The sequence below is a fragment of the Hypanus sabinus genome, chromosome 14 (assembly GCF_030144855.1).
Source record: "Hypanus sabinus isolate sHypSab1 chromosome 14, sHypSab1.hap1, whole genome shotgun sequence".
Lineage (NCBI taxonomy): Eukaryota > Metazoa > Chordata > Chondrichthyes > Myliobatiformes > Dasyatidae > Hypanus > Hypanus sabinus.
This window is the reverse complement of record NC_082719.1, coordinates 8420666-8440903: the sequence shown is the minus strand read 5'-3', so window position 1 is coordinate 8440903 and position 20238 is coordinate 8420666. Positions and strand designations below refer to the sequence as shown.

Genomic DNA, 20238 nt, shown 5'->3' with positions numbered 1-20238 from the left:
AATTAAAATTGAGCAGAATACTTCAATTTTACAGAGGCAATGTTGTTTTATTGAACTCCTCTATCCCTCCAAGTCATTAACATTTGCTGCTGATGACAGCTTTGCATCTATCCCAAGTAAAACAAAAATATAAAGTTCTTGTTTTTATTGAAATGCTTTTTTGTCAGATTCCTCAATGATCCTTTATATTGAATGATTGGTTACACTAATAGTAATACAGATGTCCCCCGATTTACGAATGTTCGCTTTACACCACTTCATTTTTACAAAAGACCTACATTAGTAACCTGTTTTCACATTACAAAGAGGATTTTCGCTTTTACAAAAAATTTTCCCATACAAATTAATGGTTCTTCACTTTATACCATTTCGGCTTAAGAAAGGTTTCATAGGAGCGCTCTACCTTTGTAAAGGGGGACACACCTGTATTTTGCTGGTCTGCGGAGCTCGGAGTATAAGTATCAAAGTGATATCTAAGCAAGTCAAAAGGCAATTCCATGTCTGCACATTCCCTGCTCATGTGCATTACCTTGGTATGGCCATTAGGAGGAAGCAATGAACATGCAAATTACATTTATTTGAAACATCTGAAGGAGGTTTAGTTTTCTATCATTTAAATACAGAGTTTTGTTTGATAGTATTCATAAAGTAACAGTTTACCCAGCCCACTGAACATGGGACATGTGTCAAAGTAAATGACTGCTTCGTGATTTTTATTATACATAGCACATTCTACTGAAAAATGAGCCAGAGAACTGTCCTGCTGGCTCCAGCGATAACATTTCATTTTTGGTAGTACCAAAAATTTTTGGTAAGAAAAGCAAATCCCAATTCAATATTTGATATATGCTATTTCAGATGCTGCTGCAGTAAAATTACCAAGCCTGATTCTGGCCCTGTGGCCTACATTGAGATGAGTGTGTTCGCACATAAATAGGCTGAGTTGAGTAGCTAATTATGGATTTTGCAGAGGAGCTTGACAACCCATTAGAAATAACTTACATACACAGAGTGGCTTGGGCAAAGGACGAGGCTCCGTGTTTATAAAATAAGCCATTTTGTCAAATAATATTGTTACTTAAGATCAAAGATTCCTTACTAACATAGTAGTGATGCAGTGGGTGGGGTGGGCCTGTTTGGTTATATAATTCTTCAAGTGATGTCTTTTCTACATACAAGCTCCTTTTATTTGCCATCTCAGCAATCAACATTAGTGACCAATCACATCATGGAAATCAGAATCAGAATCAGAACCAGGGCATGTGACATGAAATTTGTAAACTTAGTAGCAACAGTTCAATGCAATACATAATATAGAGGAAAAACTTAAGAAAATAATGATAATAAATAAATAGTAAATCTTATTCAGTATACTTTATACAGTATATATATATATATTAAATACATTAAAAATTGTTCAAAAACAGAAATAGTATATAATAAAAAAGTGAGGTAGTGTCCAAGGGTTCAATGTCCATTTAGGAATCAGATGGCAGAGGGGAAGAAGCTGTTCCTGAATCACTGAGTGTGTGCCTTCAGGCTTCTGTACCTCCTACCTGAGGGTAACAGTGAGAAAAGGGCATGCTCTGGGTGCTGGAGGTCCTTAATAATAGACGCTGCCTTTCTGAGACACCACTCCTTGAAGATGTCCTGGGTACTTGGTAGGCTAGTACCCAAGATGGAGCTGACTAGATTTACAACCTTCTGCAGCTTCTTCTAGTCCCGTGCAGTAGCCCACTGCAGCCTGTCAGAATGCTTTCTATGGTACATCTATAGAAGTTTTTGAGTGTATTTGTTGACATATCAAATCTCTTCAAACTCCTAATAAAGTATAGCTGCTCTCTTGCCTTCTTTATAACTACATCAATATGTTGGGAACAGGTTAGATCCTCCGAGATCTTGTCACCCAAAGCTGAAAATGTTCACTTTGTCCACTTCTGATCATTCTATGAGAATTTGTATGTGTCCCTTCATCTTACCCTTCCAGAAGTTCATAATTAGCTCTTCTGTCTTACTGACGTTGAGTGCCAGGTTGTTGCTGCGACACCATTCCACTAGTTGACATATCTCACTCCTGTACGCCCTTTCGTCACCATCTGAGATTCTACCAACAATAGTTGTACCATCAGCAAATTTATAGATGATATTTGAGCTATGCCTATCCATACAGTCATAGGTATACAGAGAGTAGAGCAGTGGGCTAAGCACACATCCCTAAGGTGCACCAGCATTGATCATCAGCGAGGAGGAGATGTTATCACAAATCCGCACAGATTGTGGTCTTCCACTTAAGAAGTCGAAGATCCAATTGCAGAGAGAGGTATAAAGGCCCAGGTTCTCAACTTCTCAATCAGGATTGTGGGAATGATGGTATTAAATGCTGAGCTATAGTCGGTGAACAACATCCTGACATAGGTGTTTGTGTTGTCCAGGTGGTCTAAAGCCATGTGAAGAGCCATTGAGATTGCATCTGCCATTGACCTATTGTGGCAATAGGCGAATTGCAGTGGGTCCAGGTCCTTGTTGAGGCAGGAGTTCAGTCTAGTCATGATCAACTTCTCAAAGCACTTCATCACTAGATGTGCTACCATGTGATAGTCATTAAGGCAAATCACTTTATTCTTCTTAGGCATTGTTATAATTGTTGCCTTTTTGAATCAACTGGGAACTTCTGCCCACAGCAGTGAGAGGTTGAAAATGTCTTTGAATACTCCCGCCAGTTGGTTGGCAGAAGTTTTCAGAGCCTTACCAGGTACTCTGTCGGGATTGTCTGCCTTCTGAGGGTTCACTCTCTTTATGGACAGCCAAACATAGAGGAAAGGTAATTTACTCTAGATCTATTAATCCACTGCTGGTTTGTATAATTTATTCAATTTACTGGCAGACATTGCTGGGATTGTGATTGAAGTCACTGGAGAGATGCTGAAGCGGGTGATATACAAATCTTTATTCAGCAGAAGCAGGCATTTTCCTGGAGACACTCTAGATCAATGCTTCCTCTAATTTTTTTTTAGCACCTGCATTGCCTGAGAATGAAATATTTAAACAACCTGAAAACTGTGTCGCTTTTTAATTTTTATTTGTAATTCAGTACTGTGCAAAAGCCTTAAGCACAAATATATAGTAATGGTGCCTAAGACTTTGTATAGTCCTGTAATAAATTTATGTATTGCACAGTACTGCTGCAAAAAGAAAATCATGACATATATGAACGATGATAAATCTGATTGTGATGTGGGTCTCTATTGTGGACAGAGTGGGAAGGGGGCTGGGAGAGGGAAATCATGGTTGAGGAAAGGAAGGGAGCAGGAAGCACCAAAGAGACATGCTTTAATGATAAATAATCCAATTGTTTGGAACCTAATAAATTTGCCTGGTTTCTCAAGGCTGGGTGTGCTTTCACCCATACCACCCTCTACCTTTTCTGACCCATCTGCCCCACACACCTCCTGTGGCACTCCATCTTCACCATTCCCAACATTCTTTAATCTCACTCTCCACTCCACATTGATAAAATCAGTACTGTGCCTCAGTCTTAGGCACCCTAGCCATAGGTATGTGCCAAAGGCTTTCACATTGTACTGTGTGCATACTATGAATATTTAGACTGAAAATTGAAAAATCATGTACTTTTGATTTTATTTATTCATTGAACGGTATAGTGAAATACAGTACAATGAAAATATTCAGTGTTTTGTAAACCTTTAAACAGACAGTGTCTGCGCTTAGCGGGCCGACAGTTTATTAAAAATGAGCTACCAACTTCCATTCTATATTTATTGTTACAATTTGTAACAGTGTTGTAACTTAAAACACAGATGATGTAATTATGTCAAAGCTCTAAAATGTTTCAAAGGTTGTGGTGCACTTATTATTTTGAAAATTTATTGAATATTTATCAGCACATAATTACAGGATATTTCATAATTATATTAACAGATTTCAAAATTGTATCAGCAAAATATCAAAATTATATTGACATTGTATAAAAGGAAATTCCAGCTGCATGGCAACAAAGGCTATCTGCGCTGGAGCATTTCAGTTATTGTGTGGCTGTGGGCCCGCATAGCTTAGAGAGAACAGTTGTCTCAGTCGAGTCTCACAAACACAAAGGAACATCACATTTTAATACCCGTAAGATCAAACGGTAACAGCAGATGATTCAGTACAAATTTCAATAGTTAAAATGACATTGGTCACTTCAGTACTCTGGGTTGACAAATGGTCCCTTTGAGTGGAAGTATGTTGTAATTGATTAGACACTTCTGAAGGTTCAAACACCTTTGGGAGAAACTAATTGACATAAATATTCTAAAACCTTTTGACAACAGAGAGCCAGACAACCAAAATTAACATTTTCAGGGCTGTCTCTGAGTACATAAATATAGTAAGTACACAAAGACTATTGATCATCTATACCCGTGATCATGATTGATATGCCAAGTTTCAACATCCGTTTGGTCTGCCAGCTTCACGCAATTCACAATGGTGCAAATAACTAGCTATGTTCCCTGGTTTGATGCAAGACAATTTTCACAAACCCATTGTCTTAATGTTTGGCTCTTGCATATGAAATTCTTAGTTTGTGGAACAGGCTGTGCTTTTAACTTCAATTTACTGCTTGCAATTTACAAAAAACACTGAAGACCAAAGACAAGCTTCCTGAACGTATTTGCAATTACAGTAAGAACTGAAGCCTAGTTCTTGCTTGAATTGATAGGTGCTATGTTCACATAACTCCAGAAGACTCCCTAATGAATATTTTTATCTATTTACCATATTTAGAGATACAGTGCAGAGTAGGCCCTTCGAGCTATGCAGCCCTAGCAACACCCGATTTAGCCCCAGCCTAATCACAGGACAATTTACAATGACCAATTAACTTACAATCCAGTATTTTGCTCTTGTGGGTATAATATTTAAAAGAGATGCATCTATTTTGGTTTAGCAAGACTATGCTATTAAAACTATACATGAAATGTGTCAAATATGTTATTGATTGCAAACCTCAAATATAAATGATAGTTCAATGTTGTATCCTTCAGAAATACCTACTTTGATCACATTAATCGAAGAGCTATTGGATGCCAAAATATAGACTTCTATTGTATCTTATAGAGGACCATGCAAAAAGTCTTAGGCGCCCTAAATTCTTTAGAAATTTTGCTTTAGATGTTTTATCTACCGCATTAGTGTGTCAATAGAAAAGAGTTCATTTTAGATTTCCAATCATTGTGAAGAAAGTTTTGCTTGGAAGAGACTTTGCTGATGCAGAGAGACCATAATGATAGGGTGGAAAGTAGAAAACTCCAAATATACTTGAGTAAGCTGAAGTCAGTTTTCAGAGAAATATTAATCAGACTCTCTGCCAACATTCTGATGTATATTTAAGGAAATTGTGAGGTAATTTCAATGGAAACAGATCTTCAATGTCGTGCGAGTCAACCAGTGATAGATAACGTGCTCTGGACAATGCAATGTCTGAGCAAGGGCTGGAGATATACAGAATACTCAGATCTCTTTTTATTCTGCCCTCCCGTGATAGTTTCCCCGTTTTCTTAAGCTAGACAGATCGGTAAGCTGCAGTCCCATATAGCTGCAGTTTGAGGACAGTTCTATTATTCACCAACGCCTTACAGTATGCAGGAAGCTGATGTAAAAAGACAATACTTCCCAGCATTCTCACAAAAGGTAGATCCAAATATTGAATGAAATTCCTTTGACTTCTACCTAAGTGTTTCTAACTACTAGCAACTAAATGAAATGTACAAACAATATAAGATTTCTGACTTGATGAAATCTGATTGCTTTATATGAGATAATAAGTCATCAACAACATTTGTGAAGTTACAAGTAAGCAGTGAGATCTAGTAATTAGAAATAAAATAACAAATCACATCAGGGGAGGCATAACACTTTCAATTTGTCTCAGCTGCCATTCTCTCTGAAAATACTGTCTTAATGTATAATCAAAATAGACAATAATAATTACTTGGACTATTTAAATTTGAGACCAATAAACAAATCTCATGTTTGACTGGTGATTAATTAATCTGGAACAGAACTCATCCTAAAATATCTATTACAAGCTGAAAAATTTTCATAAATTAACATTTCAAAAGACATGACAGTTGACTCAAACAAACTCATTTTGAATAATTTTTCAACAGGTTAAGAACATTGAACCAACAGCTATACTGGACTTCCACCCAGGAAACCAGCTGCTGTATTTAGTATGCTTGTGTATTGTTTCTCAGTCCTGGCATGACAACAAATAAGCTATACGTATCAACCAAAGACAATCAGAAATACATCTAAAACTCACTATTCTGAGTATCTTTAACATTTTTAAAGCTAAAGTTGTAATGTATAGTTTGAAAGAAATAATTTGCAGTTCTTTACATAGTTAATCAATTCTTGGCCATGAGAGCCGCAGACCATTTTGTATGATTGTTGCTTTCTATACACAAGCTGCTTTTCATACCGCTTCCTGCGCAGGCAGTTTTTATTCCAATTTGAAATACACAGTGGAAAAACATTCATCTCCATCTGCTCTTTATTTGCCATTGAAACAGCAATATCTGTAAGTAATATTGGTAATATTGTTACACATTTAGTCGATATATTTTGAACAAAGTATTATATTTAAGTTTATCTTTGTGCCTTGTGCTTACATCATATAGATATGGGATGTTACATACATATACTACCTTGTTTAACTCCTCTTAAAATCAACAGTATTTGTATATGCAGATAATACTGTATTGAATTTAATACACATTTTAGTTAACTCTCTATGGTTTCACAAAAAAAATTCTCATTAAAAAAATCTCTAAAAGAAAACCTTCATGGTGTGATTTGAGAAAGGCTGTTTAGCTTTATGTGCTCGGTGCACAGTGAGGGCAGCAGAATAAGCTTTATGGAAATGGAAGTCTAACAAATACTTGCTGCTTATTAACAACTTTCAGTGACTTTCAGCTCTGCATCAACGTCAATGAACTTCTTGCCTTTGGTATTTTAATATGTCCTACCTCTAACATTAATGGCTGGTGATTACAAGAAGAGTTGGAAAATAAACACGTTATAATCAAAAGAACATTCCAACCTGTTCTTAAAACTCTCATAAGTCTGGATTGATTGCTTTGGCAAACACTTTGCTCCCCCAAAAAAAACCTCTGTTGTTTCCTCTTAAACCGTAGCACAACATATTATAGAGATTATTGCTCTTAATTCCTTTTTATAATAACAATTCATTCTGCTTGAGTAAATGAGTCTCATATTCAAAATAAAGAGTATATTATGAAACAAAAATATCATATTTGAATTTAAATTATTATAATTTGACACTGCTCAGAAAGATGGACTTAAAATATTCAGTAAGTCTTCCTTTTAACTCCTCTCTAAATCCATAAGCAGGACTGTCCTAGTAGACCCATTGTTTATACCTGTTCCTAACCCACAGAACTTCCCCTCTTCACTGCATTCACTCTCCTTCACCTAAACTCTTCCTCAACATCTGTCACTTTGAATGTTTCTGGCTCTCTTGCCCCAAATTGCTCAATTTCAGTATATACAGTACATTCAATCTCACTATACCTCCATCCTTCACTAAGATACCCTGAGAGATCTTTGACTTTTCCTTGATCAGAGACCCATGCTGTCCCCCTCCAAACCATTTCATCTCGTTTTAATAATGTGCAACTTCTCCCTCTCACTTACTCCAGCTATAAGAATGCACATGGGTTCAATCTCTGCCTTTGTGGGATATATGGAATAGTGTTTGTTTTATTCCTGTCAGGTAACACCTTAGCTCTTTCTTCACTCTCTAGATGACTATATTGGTATTGTTTCCTCCTCTCATACAAAGCTCCAGAGCATCAGACTTCAGACTTAGATCTATTGCATCTACAGTACATCAAAACATACAGTGAAATGTGTCATTTGTGTTAACATCCAACACACGCAAGGATGGGCTGCGGACAGCCCACAAGCATCACCACACTTCCAGTGCCAACATATCACACCCATAATGCTTGGCAGGACAAAGCAGACCACAGTAAGATAGAACATACCAAGCAACAAAAGCAGGCCATCCCCGTTCCTCCCTACACACATACAGTCCTTTAACCCTCGGAGAGGCCGTCGTCTTCGGCCTCCAACAGACTCATGGACTCGCAGACACTAGGCCCTGACTTCCTCAGTGGATTTTCAGAGACTCACAGACCTAGACTCCAGCCATCGGGTTTCAACAACTTCCAAATGACCTTTGAGCTTCCATCTTCAGTATCGACCCAGGACTCGTAGATGATGATAAGTGAAAACTGTGCATGAAGGCCCGATTTTCATGTCTCAAAAGCCTGACTCGCTGATGACAGAGCTTTGAAATTAGGCCTCAACTCTGGTCTTGCCAATGACGGAATCCCAAAAGTCCTCACCTGTTTCTGGGCCCAATATCCAACCACAAATTAGTCTCTAGCCTTCAAGTGTGGTGCAAAGGCTTCGGCCTGTACTCTAATTCCTTCACATCCCTACCCCTAAATATACCCCTAACACCCCTCTCTGTCCCTAAAACCATCCATAGGAATTATAATTCTAAAAAATAACAAAACAAACAAGCGTGAGGCACAACCACAGTGGAGACGACAGCTCGGTGTGATCTTGAATAAAAAAGGGGCAGTGACAAAGAAAAAAAAATCAACACATTTGCAACCAACATATATCATAATCTTGCTTTCAAGAGGCCCACCTCTGACACTTTTCTGCCCTTTCACTATTTCCATCTAATAGAGCAGGTAAGCGATCACCATCCATTAAAAGCCACTGACTCCAACAGCTATCTTAACACCTCCTCTCACTCTGCTTCCTGCAAGTTCTTCCAATTTCTCCACATTCAGCATATCCAGTCTGCTCCAGGTCTTGTGGTCTTATTCTGATTGCCCCATCTTCCATATCGGAATTTCCAGGTTCTCTTCCGTTTTGTTCAGCCATGATTTCCTCTCTTGCTTTGTCAACAGGGGTGTCAATTGACCCTATTCTAGTTCTTTCACTTCAGCTCTCAAACCCTCTTCATCTAGCTCTCCACTCTTTTGGAAATGAATAAATAGTTGCTACTTCATGCCAAGACCCTTCTTCAGGATTGAGAGGGAAGGTAGGAGGTGCCCAAGTTAAAATGTGGGGGGAGGAGAAAGGGGCTAGCTGGAAAGTGATTGGTGAAGCCTGACAGGTGGGAAAGGGCAGGGGCTGGAGAAGAGGCTGATAGAAGAGTAGATAATAGGAGAAAAGGAAGGAGGAGGGGTCCAGGGGGAAGAAATAGGCAGCTGAGAAGAAGTGAAATGCCAGAGTGGGGGAATAGAGGAAGGGGTGAGGATTTAGTTTTGATCACACCACCCCATTGCCTGTTCCCAGGATGTGGCTTTCCACTCCAGGACATCAGACATATTCTCCTTTTATAAAGAGCAGAGTTTCCCTTCCTCCACTATTGATAGAGCTCCCACCCACATCTGCTCCATTTCCCGAACATCCGCGCTCACCCCATCTTCTCGCCACATTAACAGAAATAGAGTCACTACTTTGTCAAGCACCTCCGCACAATCTGCCACAAGCAGGTCTTCCCAATGACTGAACATTTTAATTCTGATTCCCATTCCAACACGTCAGTCCATGGCCTCCTCTTGTGCCAAGGGCGGAGGAGCAACACCTTATATTCCGTCTGGGTACCCTCCAACCCGATGGCAAGAATATCAATTTCCTTCTGGTGAACAAAATTTCCCCCTCCTTCCACTTCCTCCATTCCCATTCTGACCTTTCACTTCTTCTCAGCTGCCTAATATTTCTGAGTCCCCTCCTCCTTCCCTTTCTCTCCGTTCCTTTCCTATCAGATTCCTTCTTCTCCAGCCCTTGATCTTTCCCACTCCTTAGCTTCACCAATTACCTTCCAGCTAGCCTCTTTCCCATCATCCCCCACCTACTAAATCAGGCATCACTCCCCTTCTCTCAGTCCAGATGAAGGCACTCAGTCTGAAATGTCAACTGTTTACTCAATTCCATAGATACTGCCTGACCTGCTGAGCTCCTCCAGCATTTTGTGTGTGTTGCTTTGGATTTCCACCAACTGCAGCTTTTCTCTTGTTAGAAAATAAATAACACTAAGAACATATAACCATATAACAATCACAGCACAGAAACAGGCCATCTCGGCCCTCCTAGTCCGTGCCGAACTCTTAACCTCACCTAGTCCCACCTACCCGCACTCAGCCCATAACCCTCCACTCCTTTCCTGTCCATATACCTATCCAATTTTACCTTAAATGACACAACTGAACTGGCCTCTACTACTTCCACAGAAAGCTCATTCCACACAGCTATCATTCTGAGTAAAGAAATACCCCCTCGTGTTTCCCTTAAACTTCTGCCCCCTAACTCTCAAATCATGTCCTCTCGTTTGAATCAGATCCTGATGCACAAATCCATGCTGGCTACTCCTAATCAGATCCTTGATAGGGAGTCCTTGCAAGCGAGGCCATGTGTTGCGGAATCTGTTCAGAGTTGAGCTGAGTGAAGCTATCTATGCTGGTTACACAGACTGATGATTGAAAAGTAATAACTAACTGTTCCTGAATCTGATGGTGTGGAACCTAAGGAACCTCTACCACCTTCCCAATGGCAGCAGTGAGAAAAGAGTTTGACCTGGATGGTGGGAGTCCTTGATGATGAATGCTGGTTTCTTGTGGCAATGCTCATTGTAGAAATGCACAATGGAGGGAGGGCTTTGCCTGTGCGGACTGAGCTACATTACTACTTTTTGTAGGCTTTTCCATTCATGGACATTGGTGTTTCATCCAGGCCATGATGGAACAAGTTAGGATAATTGGCATGATTTTCTTCATAAAGTTGCAACTACACTCAAATTAATTCAAAGAACACTATCCGATCTTCTGACTTGAGATAGTGCAGACTTTTCAGTTTGTATTAGAACTGGCTGGAACAGGTAAGACATTCTTGCCATAGAGTGAGTACAGAGAAGGTTCACCAGATTGATTCCTGGGATGGCAGGACTTTCATATGAAGAAAGACCGGATCAACTAGGCTTATACTCACTGGAATTTAGAAGATTGAGAGGGGGATCTTATTGAAACGTATAAAATTCTAGAGGGATTGGACAGACTAGATGCAGGAAGATTGCTTCCGATGTTGGGGAAGTCCAAAACGAGGAGTCACAGTTTAAGGATAAAGGGGAAGCCTTTTAGGACCGAGATGAGGAAAAACTTCTTCACACAGAGAGTGGTGAATCTGTGGAATTCTCTGCCACAGGAAACAGTCGAGGCCGGTTCATTGGCTATATTTAAGAGGAAGTTAGATATGGCCCTTGTGGCTAAAGGGATCGGGGGTATGGAGAGAAAGCAGGTACAGGGTTCTGAGTTGGATGATCAGCCATGATCATACTGAATGGCAGTGCAGGCTCGAAGGGCCGAATGGCCTACTCCTGCACCTATTTTCTATGTCTCTATGTTTCTAAGAGGATACCAGCCTGCTACGTTCTTTCCCTTTCTCCCTTTCTCTACATTTTTCCTGATCAGCAGAGCATTTTCAACATTCTTTGTTCTTATTGCAGTTACGCGTGGCTTTACACTGCTGCTCTCAATGGTAAATGCTAGAAAACATGCCAATTCAAGTACAAATTCAAATTTAAGGCACTGAACTAGTATACAGAGCCTGAGTATTAATCTAGAGTTACAAGTTTAAATCCCACATAGCAGCCAGGGATTTTTAATTCAAATAATTAAGTAAACCTGAAATCATTAGAGCAGAGGCCCTGTAAAAAATACATAATGTTCACTAATGCTCATCATGGAAAAAAAATGGCCTGTTTTGGTTTTGTTTATACAAATGTGGATGCCTCTTGGCAGCCTTCCAAAATGACTCAACTAGGCACTCCAGTGACCGATTAGGTAAGCCAAGTCCACATCCAATGAACAAATTACTCAGTTTATTTGCTTATCTCTACCTTGCTCTTTATTAAGGCCAAATAATAACATTTTATCAAGTAGTGCAACACATGATGATATACTCACTCTCACCTGGATCTTGCATATCCAGTAATTAGCCTATTTGCAACTGTTTCATTTATATTGTCATGCATAATAACTTAGCATCAGTTCTGTCACCAATAAAACAGTCATGTTCTGAGAATCTAAACAATTACTATGTACAAAGAGATAATAACCAATTCCCCACTTGGCCTCATTGGTCTCAAGTCATTTCATCACATTCTCCTTCAACATTTGCTAACCACAGAATTTAGTTAAACCTATTGGCAGTGTTAACTCACTCCAGCAGAAGAGTTACTGCCTTTTGGGAATTTCATCTGAGCAGTACAATATCCATACATTTCCAAAATAGGAACTGGCCTGTTCTCCATAAGTAGGAGTCCACACATCATCTCCTCATGTTGTTATCAAGGGTCTGCAGAATATAATAAATCACACATGGGCTCCCAAGAGAAGGAAACAGGTTGCACACTTTCCAAAATATGCCAAAACAGTTGGATTGCTGTTTCAGTTTTTACTTGTTATTATGGCAGCAGGCACTCTACTGACAGTTGTACAATGCAGATATCTCAATGGGCCCATTTCACATTACACAATAACAGCAACAAAATCTTCTCTATTGCTCTGATCTGGAATTGATGTCAAATGCATCAAAGGCGGCTTTCCAATTCCTTCTGATGCAAATATTTTACTGGAATCATCAATAAATTAAATGAAAACAATTAAAAGCAACAGCCTACTGGTGAGTGGAGTAAAATTAGCCATTCAAAGAGCAACATTTAAGACATAAATATGTCTCCCTTCTTGTCTCTACTTAAAAGTACAACTAAGGTAGTGATTTCTACTGAACCATGGCGAAGAGATTCAGTTATTATTGCAGACTATACTCCATTACACAGGAGTAATGTTAACTTAAACATACTTCATATGTAAGATTATTATTTCAGAACACCATATAGATACTGGGATAAATAAATCAGATTAGTTTTTATGGGTAATTTCAGATGCAGGAAGATGCAAACAGAGTTCCACTGGGCTGTACATTGGCTAACCATTAACTGGATTGGGGAAATTCCATTACCATTGAGATTTGGTTAAGTTTTCATTTTTAATGTGAAAAGGCAAGTACCAAGAATGCAAAATAAATAAACAATAAGTTACTTTATTTTCCATTGAGAAAAGTCCAAGATTTTTAGGTACTACAAACTTAGGTACAATTTCAACTTCTGCCCTTGAATGAGTTTTTCTTAGCAGGTCAATAAGGGAGCTACAAATGCCCTCAACAACAAAGAAAACATGGGATAAATAAGCAGCCAGATAATCCCAAATCCCCATCATTGGTGAAGGAAAACAAGGAGGGAGAAACTTAAAATAATAACACAAACACATAACAATTATTTTACACCCTGCCATTCAGGCTGAAATGATAAACCAGATCACGTATAGAGACTAAATGAAAATGAGCTAAAAGTCTTAGTCTCTTCATCCTCAACATGGTGAAAAATAATATACTATCAGCTAAACGAAACACTTCCATCTGTATCTTATGTTTCTGACTCAAATTACTTTATGGGCTTTCTAATGCAAGTTTGTCATCACAACCAAGTCCTCAGTGAAGCAATACATTATTCATGTGAGGAGAGATGGATTCAACATCAATCTTAAACAACCAGGATTGATGATATTGGAAGTCTAATGATTTCCTCATAAAAAAATAAAGGTTGGGGAATTTAGAAATGTATCCCCTATACCAGTTCCTCTGCAATAAATCTCAGAACATTCTTTGGCAGCAATTACTACAGGACCTTGAGAGGTCAAAATTGAATTCTGGGGTCCGAAAGAAAATAATCTGGTGCATCGAACTACCCAGCAGTGTTATCAATGGGTCATCCACAAACTCTTTCGAGGACTTTACCTCCAATTTGTACTACTTCCAATTGTTGCTTTGAAGGAAATCTTGAACGTTTATGAAACAATAAACCATAGCTTAAAGTAACTGACTGCAACTGACAAAATGATTATTATTTCAGTGAGCTAATATTTTAAAAATAGTAATCGTTAACTTTGAATATTTCATGCCCCATACCCTTCAGCATTTCTTTACTCTAGCTCATAACTGAGAGCTTTCCCAATATGCGATTTAGTACTAGCTGCCTTTGAGTCAGATTGAAAAGTAGTTACATAGACAGAAATGTACGTACACTCTGCAGTATCCTTCAAATTTATGAATTATCTTTCATAAAAGTTTAAATCTATGCCTCTCAAAAATTAAGAGAACCTGTATATTAATTGACTTGTTAGAAAGAACTATATATATTTTAAAAAACACTAAGTGAAGTGTAACATAATGGAGACAGAGATTCTGGAATGTGGAGTTCCCATCAGCTGCATGCAGGAACTTGGTGGGCTGAGCAGGTAAAGGAAATATGTTGATTTTTCAGGGCAAGACCCTGTATAAGGACTGAAAGTGGGGAAGCAAACTGGCAAGAACACGAGAAGGGAAGTGAGACAGAAGTTCGGGTGATTGGTGGACTGAGGAGGGGTGTAAGAAGGTTGTGCCAGTTAGGGGAGGGGAGTAGGTGTGGGGTTGGAAGACAGTAGCAGGCAGACAAACAGAAAACAAAAGGCAGATGGAGAAGGTGGAGGGAGAGAATGTGAAAGTTAGAGATAACTGCTGGAAGGAGACAAATAGGAACACAAAGGGAACACAATGCTAGAATCTGATAAGAAATGAAAGTGAGAATGGGGATCTTTAAGGAGAGATGGAATCAGGCACTGAATCAGATGAATGTTGTGGGTGTAGGGGGAGCCAGGAGGCGAACTGCGTGTGTAGTGGGTGAATAGAAGGAACCAGGAGAGGGGGAGAAAGTGATGAAATAGAAGATGAGGGTTGTGGTAGGGAATGGGTGGGAGGGAAAGGAGACAAAAATGTGAGTACTGGAACAAGATTTGAGGAGAGATAGGAAGGAAAGAGGGGGGTTCTAAAATTGGAAAGTCCAATTTGCATCGTTAGGTTGCGGGCTATCCAGGTGGAATAAGAAGTTACATTGGGCTTCACCCTGACAGAAGGAAGGATGAAGATGAGCAAGTCAGCATAGGAACAGAAAGGAGAACTGAAAGGGAATGCAACTGGGAGCTCCAAATGGCCAATGCAGGCCAAAACCCAGATCTCTGTTTGTAAATAATGTGAGCAAAAAAACAATTATTAGTCACCAATAAATGCTGGTCTTGGAGTTCAAGATAATACAAGAATATTAAACAGGTGAATTGGACAATACTGCCATGTGGTACATGCTGTGCATCGAATGGTGAACAGGGAGGAGTTTCGATTAGTGAGAGCAGGGTCACAGTAGTTGACCAACATATACTGCAGCAGTGAAATGGATCAGAATCAGGTTTAACATCACTGACATACGTCATGAAATTTGGTAACTTAGTATGGCAATGTACTGCTGCCACTAAATAATTAATCACAGTAAGTACAGTGCCTTTAAAAGAATTCCCACCACCCCAGACGTTTTCATATTTTATTGTTTTACAACATTGAATCACAGTGGATTTAATTTGGCTTTTTTTATGCAGATCAACAGAAAAGGACTCTTTCATGTCAAAGTGAAAACAGATCTCTACAAAGTGGTCTAAATTAATTACAACTATAAAACACAAAATAATTGATTGCATTAGTATTCAACCCCTTAAGTCAGTATTTAGCAGATGCACATTTGGCAGCAATTACAGCCTTAAATAGGTCTCTATCAGCTTTGCACATCTGGACACTGCAATTTTTCCCCATTCTTCTTACAAAAACTGCTCAAGCTCTGTCAGCTTGCAAGGGGATTGTGAGTGAACAGGCTTTTTCAAGTCCAGTCACAAATTCTCAATTGGACTGAGGCCTGCACTTTGACTTGGTCACTCCACGACATTAACTTTGTTGTTTTTAAGCCATTCCTGTGTGGCTTTGTCTTTATGCCTGGGCTCATTGTCTTAGTGTAAAACAAATCTCCTAAGTCACAATTCTCTTGCGGACTACATCAGGTTTTCCTCCAGGATTTCCCTGTATTTTGCTGCATTCATTTTACTCTCTACCTTCACAAGCCTTCCAGGTTCTGCTGTAGTGAAGCATCCCCACAGCAAGATGCAGCCACCACCGTGCTTCACAATAGGGATGGTGTGATTTTGATGATATGTGGAGTTTGGCTTCCACCAAACACAGCATTCAGTTTGATGGCCAAAAAGCTCAACTTTGGCTTCATCAGACCATCAAACCTTCTTCCAGCTGAATGCAGTCTCCCACATGCCTTCTGGTAAATTCCAGCCAAGGTTTCATGTGATTTTTTTTCTAAAAGCAGTGGCTTCCTTTCTGCCACTCTCCCGTAAAGCTGTGATTGGTGAGGCACCCAGGCAAAGGTTGTTGTAATACGCAGACTCTCACATCTCAGCCATTAAAGCTTGTCACTCCTCCAGAGCTGTCTTGGTTGCCCCCCTCACCAGTCCCCTTCTTGCTCGGTCACTCAGTTTTTGAGATGGCCTGCTCCAGGTTGATTTATAGCTGTGCCATATTCTTTTCATTTCTTCATGATTGACTTAACTGTACTCTAAAAGATATTCAGTGGCTTGGAAATTTTCTTGTATCCATCTCCTTACTCGCATTTTTCAGTAACCTTTTTGCAGAGTTGCTTGGTGTGTTCTTTTGCATTCATGGTGTAGTTTTTGCCAGGATACTGACTCACCAGCAGTTGGACCTTCCAGACACAGGTGTATTTTACTACAATCAATTGAAACTCCGGGACTGCCACAGGTGATCTCCGTTTAACTAATTATGTGACTTCTAAAACCAATTGGCTGCACCAGTGATGATTTGGTGTGTCATGGTGGTAAAGGAAAAAACTTAATCAATTATTTTGTGTTTCATATCTGTAATTAATTGAGATCACTTTATAGAGATCTGTTTTCACTTTGATATTAAAGTCTTCTTCTGTTGATCAGTGTCAAAAACGGCCAAATTAAATCCACAGTGACTTAATATTGTAAAACAATAAAACATGAAAACTTCTGGGGAGGGGGTTAAATACTTTTTATAGGCACTATATAATAATAGTTAAATTAAAAATCGTGCAAAAACAGAAGGGCAGAAGAGCCTGTAACACGCACACAAAATGCTGGAGGAATTCAGCAGGCCAGGCAGCATCTATAGAAAAGCATAATTAGTCAACACTTCTGGCTGAGACCCTTCTTCAGGGCTGGGATGAAGGGTCTCGGCCTGATACATCGACTGTTTACTTTTTTCCCCTTAGATGCTGCCTGGCCTGTTAAGTTCCTCCAGCAATTTGTGTGTTGCCTCGATTTCCAGCATCTGCAGATTTTTTCATCTTAATAATAATAAAAATGAGTTAGCACTCATGGGTTCACTGTCCATCTAGAAATTGGATAGCAAAGGGAAAGAAGTTGTTCCTGAATCACTGAGTGTGTGCCTTCTGGTTTCTGTACCTCCTTCCTGATTGTAACAATGAGAAGAGGCATGATCTGGTTGATAAGGGTCCTTAATAATGGACACCACCTTTCTGAGGCACCACTCCTTGACAATGTCTTGGGCACTATGGAGGCTCATACAGAAGGTGGAGCTGACCAATGTTTACAATTTTCTGTAGCTTCTTTCAATCCCCCAAATCAGACAATGACATACCAGATCTCCTAATGAAATACAGCTGCTGTCTTGCCTTCTTTATAGCTGCAATGATATCTTGTGACCAGGTTAGATCCTCAGAGATATTGACATCCAGGAACGTAAAATTATTTATTCTCTCCACTTCTGATCCCTCTATGAAGATTGATTTTGGTTCCCTCATCTTATCCCTTCTGAAGTCCACAATCAGCTCTTTGATCTTACTGACGTTGAGTGCATAGTTGTTGCTGCGACAGCACTCAACTAGCTGATATATCTCACTCCCATCTGCCCTCTTGCCACCATCTGAGATTCAACTAACAATGGTTGCATCACCAGCAAATTTATAGATCTCATTCAAGCTATGCCTAGCCACACAGTCATGAGTATAGAGAGAGTAGAGCAGTGGGATAAGCACATATCCCTGAGGTACACCAATGTTGATCAACAGCGAGGAAGAAATGTTATTACCAATCCTCACAGACTGATGCCAGGCCTCCTTCCTATATGCTACCCAATGCACATACTGAGAATTACTTATTCCACAGCAGATTTATACCATCTGTGACTATTCACAGATAAGCGAAGGAACAAAGGTAAGGAAGGTGAAAGGTAATATTTATTCCCCACATACGAATGCAATATACCAAGCCATCTAAACTACAACCAGAATTCAAAATGTGCACTATGTATAGGCATCGCTATTATTATTTATGTAGCATTAAATTCCCAATGAGCTATGATAAATGTTCAAAGCACTACAATTCCAGTTTGATATTTGGCCACACCAATTAAATGACTGACAAGAATCTAGTAACAGAACGTGTATCAGAAAAAAAAGTAAAAGTGATTTTCTTTGGTGGTCCAGATAAGGAGCAAGGAGGAATCCTATCAGGGATTGGAGAAACAGAAGAATGTCAAATCTCCTGAGTCTATAAAGTAAACACTTTGGAAGCCTAGAGAAAGGTGAATCACAGTCTTACATTAGTTTGATCTTCACTTCTGCTTTAAATATTTGAACTACCTGTGTTATGTGTGTAAATAACAAGAAACGTCAGTCCCCAGTGTTCAATGGAACCGGAACAGTCAGTGACATTGGAGAGGTTGCACACACTCGGTGTTGAGCTAGAATCCATTACTAGAGTGTCCCAAATAAATCTGTGCCAGCATTTTTATCCACGCTGTTTGTCTTTATTAAGAACAAGCGTCAGATGGAGGATTACAGGACTCTCAAAGTTAAGACCAAGATTTACCCAATTAAAAGTGACAGGCTACACTGAAGAGAACGTTCCAGTAAAAAGGGGGCAGTATAGGGACCTTCAAGCACAAGGGGCAGAAACTAAAGGCACAGCTACTGATTGTTGAAAAGTGTTTTTGTAGAGGCTTCACAGCCCAAAAATGTCCACACTTCACTTATGGAAGTGTACACAGATGTTTTTTAATCTAACTTGAGAAACAGCATCCACGAGAGCTCAAGAGAGGTTACGCAAGAGAAGCACAATAACTCCACCTTCCATAGACATCTGTACCAGCTACACCAACACAACAGTCAGGATGCCAGTGTCACAGGATGGAGAAGTTGGCAGTCCTGCTTCCACACCATGAAGCTTCCTTTGGTTCATCAACTTCCAGTTAAAGACTTGAAATCAAAAGTAACTCCACATCCTCTCTGAAGTTGAAGAGGGAAAATAAACAGGAAAATGGGAACCATGCAGTTTCCAAGGTCAGAACAACAGCAACAGTTCAACACAAACCAACAGGAGTTGCCATCTAAGATACACAGCCAGCAGAAAGAGATTTAGGAATTGAGACAGAATCAATTAGAACTTGTGCAAAGACTCACTGATCAGTCCATAGCTCCATTATAAGGCACATAGAGCGAACTATGGTCACACAGCAAGAAAAAGAACAGGGTCGAACAGATAAAATCCTGGCAGAAAGATGTGAAAGAAATGAACTTGTTGATCAGAGACTGAATACAGCAAATGAAAGCAATATATATATGGAAAATAAATAGCAGACCGAAAGGATCATTAAACCACCATAGAGACTGATTGAAAGTACTAAGTGTATATACTCATTACAATTGACATTAATGTAAATATCTTTGTTGGAAAGCATTTTTTTTTCCAGGTTTATGAGGATATAGTATCATGGTTGTTTATTGTGGAGGAAAATGTGTTATTATGTGTGTACATAATAAATAACTTCAGTTCCCAGAGTACAATGTGGGCAGTACACCCGGAAGCAGAAATGACGTTGGTGAGTGGGCGCACGAGCTCGTGTTGAGCTGGAAGCCATTACTAGAGTGTCCCAGATGAATATGTGCTAGTATTTTTACCCATGCTGTTAGAACAACACCGTACTGTGAACTTCCATATAACCATGGGGTAAAGAACATCTTAAACCACTCTATTATAAATAACAATGAAGTTGGTATCAGCATAAAAAAAAACACAATGGCTACTTTAACAAGGATTAATGATAATTACTGCTTTTCCTAAGTACTTCTTGTTTTATTTTTTAAGA

At 39.3% G+C, this 20238-nt stretch overlaps 1 protein-coding gene across 4 annotated transcripts in view; it reads right to left on the bottom strand.

Annotated features, from left to right (window-relative positions):
• Window positions 1–20238, bottom strand: part of prdm5 (PR domain containing 5) — a 305611-nt gene that overhangs the window by 254160 nt on the left and 31213 nt on the right. The window lies entirely within an intron of this gene.